The sequence below is a fragment of the Rousettus aegyptiacus genome, unplaced genomic scaffold, assembly GCF_014176215.1.
Source record: "Rousettus aegyptiacus isolate mRouAeg1 unplaced genomic scaffold, mRouAeg1.p scaffold_m13_p_4, whole genome shotgun sequence".
In the NCBI taxonomy this organism is placed as follows: Eukaryota; Metazoa; Chordata; class Mammalia; order Chiroptera; family Pteropodidae; genus Rousettus; species Rousettus aegyptiacus.
Window position 1 is genome coordinate 57,053,766 of NW_023416307.1, and position 8,631 is coordinate 57,062,396.

General features: G+C 37.8%; 1 pseudogene; it reads right to left on the bottom strand.

The window, feature by feature from the left end:
• Positions 1–8,255: 8,255 nt before the first annotated feature.
• On the bottom strand, positions 8,256–8,372 carry LOC118602019 (annotated as a pseudogene).
• Positions 8,373–8,631: the final 259 nt, after the last annotated feature.

Genomic DNA, 8,631 nt, shown 5'->3' on the forward strand with positions numbered 1-8,631 from the left:
CTACTAGCATAAAATGCCCATCTCTTTATTCCTTCCTTACCTCACCAAGACCCCAGCATAAGTGCAATGAACTGTGTTGCTTGAATCTAGAGCCAAGTCTTACATGAATACATATGCAGAGATTGCAATTGCAGTTGTACATTGCATGCCTAGCATGGTCATACTCTTAGTCATCATTAACTAGCAGTGAGGCTCTTAGAAGAGTCTTATTTTGTATATTCTGTTTAACCATATTTATTGAGCCTATTGTATATTAGACACCATGAATTCAAAAATGATGAAGACAAAATTTATACCTTCAGAGAGCTCACAGTCTAGAGAGGGAGATAGGCATGCAAAGAGATAGGTAGGACTTGATATGTGCTAGAGTTGGGATTTGTGTGCCATGGTGGCACTAATGAAAGTGAGCCATCATAACTGTGGATGATGATGTCAGAGAAAGGTACCCAGAGGTGGTATCATGGAAAATGATAGGACTTGAACTTACATGAAATTTGATTCACACATTCTTTGTAGAATTTATTTTTTCCCCTCTCTTTCCTTCGCATGCTCCCTGTTTGGTGACAGAAGGTTAATGGCGGGGGGGCGGGAAGGGGGGTTGGGGGGAGGGGGCGATAGATGTTGGTTGCGATAGATGTTGGTTGCTTTCTTCTTTTCTCTCCACTGCTCTGAAGATCCCTCATTATCTCCTACTATACAAAGATGACACCATCTGCAGTATCCAGTATGGATATAACCAATGAGTTTTCTGTTATAATTTATATCAACCTGTTTACACATTTCTTGTTGTAATGTCCTTGATTCAGATTTTACTGCTGTATGTCCTCAAATCAAAACCACCTTTTTTTTAAGGTCTTAAATATGTAATTTTGTAAGTGTAAATAAGTTGAAACAATTTAAAATGTTTCACAAGACTTCTCAGTATCATAAAGCAATATAGATAGACATGCCATACTTTAAGGTAGAGGGGGGGAGGTCAAGGTCCTCTAAAGATATTTATGGAGTTAGATCACCCCAGAAAAAAATAAATATGCTTGACTATTTTGTATTCAACTTTAGGAATTTTCCCAAATTCCCGAAGCTTACCATGAATCTTAGCTTACTTGATTAAAGCATTTTAGGAAAGGAGAAGTTCATAGAAGACATCTTTCCCAGACTTGAGAATGAAGTGTGTCCCTGTAGCCACCACATTCTCTCTTCCCCCACATGGTCGTCTCTGCCCTCCAGCAATCTGCTGCCCCTCAGCCCAGCCATCTGCTCTTAGCAATGAGAGAGCAGCGTGGTGGCCATAAATCCTGGCAGACGTCGCAGTCTGGCAGTGTGAATGACAACCTGCAGTATGGAGGCTTTGGCAAAGGGAAAAGCTGTGGCTAGAAATCCAAACACTGTAAACCAGAAGATAGAGTAGAATGAAACACCTGGCTTTTTCCTTAACCACCAGGTGATATTTCTAGAAGCAACCATGCATCTTTGTCAGTGACTGTCGGGTACTGAAGTGTTGTGGTTATCTTAGAAAAATCAGTACGGTCGATCTTACTTCTTTCAACACTTTCTAACATTTCTCATACCTCCCTCAGAATAGTTTGTTGTTTAACTTAAAATGTGTTTATACAGCCTTGCAAAAATATCTGTTTCTTTTTTGTGGGGAAGGGAGACCCTTTTATAATTGATTGCCCTCAAAATCATTTCAATCAACACATTCCATTCAATTCTTTTGAATCCCAACTATATGCATTCTGAGACAGATAAAAAATAGGCAGTTATTTTTAGATCTTTTTTTTTTTGTCCACTTGGTAACTAAGTAAAATTGAATAATCCACAAACTTGCAAAGCTGTTCCTTTTAGCCATATAGTTTTATCTACTGCAATGAGGGTAGGTCTGAGCGGATGCTCTGGGGATCATGAAGCTTATTGGTGAGTAGGAGAAGTTAAAGCTGGAGAGGAAGGATGGACTGGATCTTAATGCCATGTAGATAAACTGTATCTTGAAAGCTACTGAGAGTCAACCATGATATGGCTGAGTCAGATTTGTTCTTAGGATGATGCATACCTTATAATAAGTTTGTTTTAATCAATAATTTAAAAGTCTTTTGTGGCTCTCTAAAGGAAAATTCCATGTAAGTGCCAAATAATAACAAAAATTAGATGTTCATAGGTAAGTTTTAGGATGTGGAGTAGTCACACAAATGTAGTGGACAATTTGGTGACAGACAGAGGAGAGGAGAGATTGGGGGTCTGGGAGAATGGGGTGAAGGGTTAAAAAAGTACAAATTAGTAGTTGATGGTCATGGGGATGGGGAGCACGGCATAGGGAATGCAGTTAGCATCAATATATTGGCTAGGTGGAAAACCAGAAGAGAGAAGCAATTAGGGGCATCGTTTTATAAACTATATAAATGTCTAACCAATAAATACTGTACTATATACTTGAAAATAATTTTTTTTAAAAAAAGGATGTGGAGTAGCCCGCATGACATGGGGTCTATAGATAATAGCACAGTGTCTGCTTTTAATACTCCAGGAAGCCCTGCACATGCTTGTTATTTCACCGGGGACTCTTTCTTCCCACCCTACCCAACATATATATGCAGTTTTTGTCTAATCATATGTTAAATAAAGAAGCACATGGATGGGAGTTGTTTCCTGGATTTTCCATGGATGTGTGTAGTAAAAGCTGCATATACTAGAATGGATACACACTCTCCCCCCACCCCAGACACACACTATTTGAAATATCCAAATGAAAATTAAATAGTAAACAAGGTGAATCGTTACAAATATCTATGTAGTTTGGCATTGCACAGGTAAAATATTCATAATATTTTCTGAATTTTTTACTTTATAGTTTGATATTTTTGCTGATATTTTAAAGATAGCATTTTATCCCACCCTAGCAGAAATTTCCATACCTAGAATATTTTGGAATGGTGTTTAAATTTTAATTTTATGTACTTATTAGCAAATTTGGCATGCTTTAGGTAAATTTAGTTTTATTCCCCCTATATTGTCTATCGAGATTTCATCACACTTTTCTAATGATTATATTTTTATAAAGTAGTGTTGTTTTTTTTATTAATTAGAGTACATTCACTGCTAGAATCAAATCTCTTAACTTCATTCACCCACAGTGTTTATTAGTATTTAATGAGTATCTAAGGCATTTAAAATACTTTTCCAAGAACTTTGCATGTGTAGCTTTTCTTCAGCAGCAGTACTAATGGCAAATACCAGCTGCAGACATAAATAGTTGTGCATTAGGCAACATGAGTCCTGGATCTCAGACTCTGGAACTGTTTTCAAAATGAGTGTTCCCAAATTTCATTTTCTATTCTATAAAATAGAAATGATAAGATTAATTGCTTCTAGACAAACTAATAAGGTCACATAATAAAAAAGGGATGAAAACTATTAAGATCCTTTCCAAATTTAAGTAATATTTACATATTATATAATAATAATATATGATTTACCATGTTATAATACAGATATGCATCCTAGTTATGCATAGTATAATAATACACATATAAAAGTCGAGTGAGTGAGTGAGTTAATGCCCTCCCATCTCCTTTTAATCTGCTTACTTAACCAAGGAACAAATACTTTGAGTTTTAGTCAACATTTTAAAAGCAGTTCCCTAAAGGAGAGTTCATGTAAGTACCAAACAATAATTATAATGTGTTGCTCATGCCAAAGTACTAGAATACCAGCATGTTAAAATAAAATTACTACAGTGTTTATTTTTATTATTAATTGCAGGTGCTGCATTATATTCACTAGGGGAGCCAAGAGGCAAACACTGTTTTTCAGTGTTAGGGTGCAAGTGATTTGACAAATTCCTAAGGGAAATTGACATCTAAATGATGTGTCAGAGAGCTACAATATTAATATTGCCTTCCATCACAAACTGTATTCTTCTCTGTATTTCGAGAGCACTTTACACTTGTTTCTACTCTGGCAGTTACTAAAATGTTTCCTAAAGGTATGTTTATAGTTCTGTCACATGTCCATTCCATCTTAAGTACTTTGAGACATGGAGTGTTTGCATAGGGACAGGCACATGAGAGGCACGTTATTGACTAATAGACTTGTATATAGGTAACACTCTTTACCTTGGCAAAGTTCACATGTGTGTGTCATTTCATTTTCTGACAACTGTCCAGGGAGCCATTACCTCCTCAGTTAGGTGACTTACCTAAGGAAGCTCTGTTGTTCATCGATGGGACCATGATTTCAGGTTCCCCGTCTAGTGTACTTACTACTGACCAGTCTTACCTCTATGAACCTTTGCTGAGTTTTTGAGTTCTAACTGAAAGGTATTCCTGCCAGGTGAGGGCAGGAACTGTTCCTTTTCAATGTTGGACTTCAACCCGTACCGTTTTCTGCTAATGACATTAGGGCTAGAATTGCTGAGATGTGAAATGAAATCTATGACAATTTATTACAGTTTATCAGAGACTCCATGACATGGTTGATTTGACTTGCCTCGTACTATCCTGTATAAGAGATCTGAAAGGATCTGCAGATAGATTAATTTAAGGCATCTTTTGCTGACGTAGTTTACCTCTAAATGGATAATCATTTGTCAGTAAATTACTTTTTTTCTGAGCCAGGTAATTTCTGATCAACATGCTCATTCTCTCTCTCCCTCCCCTCCTTGTGTCTCCATCCTCTCCTCTACCTCCCCTCTACTTCTCAAACACTCTCTCTCTCTCTCTCTCTCTCTCTCTCTCTCTCTCTCTCACACACACACACACACACACACACACACACACACACACACACATCTATTCACAAAAATCTATGCCTTCCAAAGTAGGCATTGGCTGAGACCTCACTATATTAATAAAAAAGAAATTTCTATTTGCTGAGCCAGAGTGAAAATTGAATATAAATGGCATCTGAATAGGGAGCAGTCACAGTGCCCATTATAAGGAAGGGATGGGTATTAAGTAAGGAGAAACCAGACTCTGTGATATTGCAGTAATCAAAACAAGTTTAGAACTTTATTAGCACTATATTTTCTTGCAGACCATGAAAAATGGGTGAAACCAGATCTTGGATGCTATCATCAAACAATATACATTATAAGTGCCTTGATATCCACATAATGATGAACATCTCTATTAAACCAACACCCTCTTACCCTCTTAAACTCTGTATAAAATGTACGGTATGTTATATTGGAAACAGGTTTGATTTACAAAGAATTCTGAGAAGGAAAAGATAGCAAAGAATCCAGGGCTTTTGCAAGTCTGAAGTGAAATGCTAAACTGGGGGTTTAGAGAGGCAGGAAAAAAAAAAGAAGGTAAAAATTCAGGTGGAAAGGACATTATAGAAGAATTTAAGTAAAATTAAAACTTTGGAACTTTAACTCAGAGTTGCCAGAAGCTAATGCCAATTTGCAGTTGAGGTCCAAATAACTGCAATTCCCAGGGAAACAACCAGTTTTTCTGACTTTTTTCATAGATAATGATAACATTTCTAGGACAAAATAATCCTATCCCAGTAGTATAGCATCATAAACATACAACAGCATTCCATCATCATAAACTAATTGCCATTAATTTGTGTTAGTCTCCCTCTCTTTCTTTCTTATATATCAAGAAAGTAAAACTTTTTCCTGAGTTAAATCTGGAGGTCAAAACTGTCTTACCTGTTGATGTGCTTCAGGAGGAAGGAGGCACTGATTGACCAGGGCCCATCAGTACAGGTTAGAAAGCTTGGGAATTTTCAGTTTGGCTGCAGAGAGGGTCATGCTACTGTTGCGTGAATGGCCGAGATTTTTTAGTACTGATTAGAACAGGGAAAAGAAAAGCGTTATTAGTAGCTTTTTATTTTATTGTATTGAACATATTTGTATTTGGGATGTGTGTAGGTATCGATGAAATGCCTGTCTTGTCCCCAACATTTTACTAGTTTAGGGCATTGGTGAGCAGAAAAATTAAAAGTAATACCAGTAGAACATTTTTGTCCCTTGATATGTGTGAGCTGTTTTATATTATTCATGAGTGCAACATGCTCAGCTACGAGACTGCAGAGTCCTTGAAGAAAAGGTCTGTGCGCAGCCTTGGCACCTAACACTGTGCCTCACACCCACAATAAATGTGTTTCCTATTAAATTCCGAGTGACTGATTTAATGGCTAAAGGCAAGTTATATGCTAAGTAGTTTCTGTGCTCACTTTTTAGTTCATGAGAACCCTGAAGAACAGAGTGATACACACACTCTAAGAACCTGATTATCATTGGAGATAGACTGTGGGACTGAGGGGTGAGCAAAGTGGGAATCGAATCGTGAATGAAAGCATCACTGTGGAGGAGACAAAGAGAGTTTTTGTTGATGTTCCCCACACAAGTGCATATGCTTCAAGGCAACCGGAAGTCACTCAATGTGTGTAGTGTTCAATTTTACATCCTCAGCCATCTCTTCTTCGTCTACTGTAGGCATCTGTGCTGAGTATATTCCTTAACACTATCCCCCTAAGGCCTGCCTACTTTCTCTTTTTTCCCATCAATATCTTTTCTAATACCCACTGTCAGAGCCACTAAAAACTGTGAGGTTTGTTTCTTGACAAATGTCCCATTTTCACAGGCAGTTGAACTGAACTGCAGCTTGTGCTCCATTCAAACATGTCAATAAACATTATTGCAAAGACGTAGAAGCAATAATGGGAATGTATAAAACTCACCTTTATTGCCTCTTGCTATGAATTTATACGCTGCACTAAGCAGCCTTCATTCCCTCTAGAAGAAGCTGCAAGGAGTCTGATTTGGGTTGCGGGAACCAGAGATACTGATTTGGTTGCAATCTTCCCTGGAGACTGGAAGCAGAAGATAGCAGTGCCCACAAACTCAGATGTACACATGCTATTTCATGCCATAATGGTCTTTTATGAATAATGTTAGTTGTCACAAGTGGAATCAACATCTTACAGGGCAGAACATCGGATGTTACAGAACAGCAACACTCATGACAATAAAGACCCCAAACATGGTGATACTCTAAACCCAGGGTTGCATGGCAGATCTGCCACACCGAGAGTACTGTTGTGTGGAGGGAATATAAAACAAAGACTGGCCACCATGCCGAGAGAGAGACTTTACCCTGATATCCCCCACTCTGAGCCTGGGGACTAGGGCCTGCAGCTGTTGGGGTCGTCAAGTAAGACATGTTTGAGGTAGGTACCTGAATGCAAAGTGAGTCTTTGTAGAGAGATCGTCAGGATGAGGACTGGTATATCCCTGGGTGTGACATCTCAGGGGTTAGTGTGTCCTGTGGTGAAATGCTCCAGAAGGGACCCTGTAGCAGTGGGTTCCACAAACAAGACACATTCCCTGGAAATAAACCAACCTGCATTTATATAGATCTGAATTTGCAGATGATGAAGTTAAGGCAAAGAGGACCTCTGAGAGGCAGTCAGAGTCACTTGTATGCTTTCCTAGTCATGCATCTGTGTGTATATGTGTGTGTGTGTGTGTGTGTGTGTGTTACATGATGCATTGCTTAGATGTCTTTTACTGCTTACCACAGGGACTTTGAGATTGCTTAAAGCTAATGCCTACTCTAACACTGCCACTTCTTTGTAATTCCTCCTTTCTAGAGCTATTAACAGCATTTGGAATCATATTAATTTCACTCCTCACCTCCTAATATGTCCAATGATTTTAGGAGTTTTTTAGTGGCAGTGAGTCAAGAGGCGTATGTTTTTTATACCATGTTTGGCCACAGTTGTTTTTTAGGTGGAAAGTAATATAGACCTTAAAAAAGAAAACAAAGAAGAAAAGCATTATCAAGTAATCTGTATTCATTCTGACTAGGTGGCTGTATCATTAAGGTAGAACAAATAATAGATATAGTATATAGTAATTTTTCTGGTAATTTTGATTCTCTATGGCACCCTTTCCCTATGGCATTTTTTTTTCAGCATTAATTCAATCAACTAATATTTACCAACTGCCTAGTATGTATAAAACACCATGTTAGATACTAGATTGTTATAGGAAATTAATTGTAATGGAGAATATTCTTCTCTCTTTCCTCACTCTAATTAATTAGTTATTTTTAATCACAGTGACCAAACAGTCAAAAATGTGAGGCAGAATTTAGTCATTAGGGTAGTTTTGTTTTTTGGTTTTTTTTTGTTTTGTGTTTGTTTTTTTGTTTGTTTTTTTGTTTTTTAAGGGACAGAAACCCTTGGTTGACTTCACAGATTGCAAGGACCTTGTCAGTTTACAATCCTTTATTTTTTATTTTTTATGCCTATAGCACCTGGTCTTCCTAGGTGGTCTCCCATCCAAGTACTAACCAGACCCGACCCTGCTTAGTTTGAGATCAGGTAGGATCAGGCATGTTCAGGGTTGAATGGCTGTAGACAAAGGGTAGTTTTAACAGAGTGACATTTATTCTTCATTCAAGATAAGATTAAATGGTAATCTGATTATTCCTGCACTGGTCTCTCACTTTGTGTGTTTGTTTCTTTTGTTTTGTAAGTCCCAGCAATTGGGAATTTCCACCTTGATTCTAGGAGAGATGGACAGAAAAAGTTTACATGCATCAAACTCCATAAACACAAACTTCTTCCTGCTCCAACAAGCAAGGTAGCCTGACTCCTTCTTTTCTAAACTAGATTATT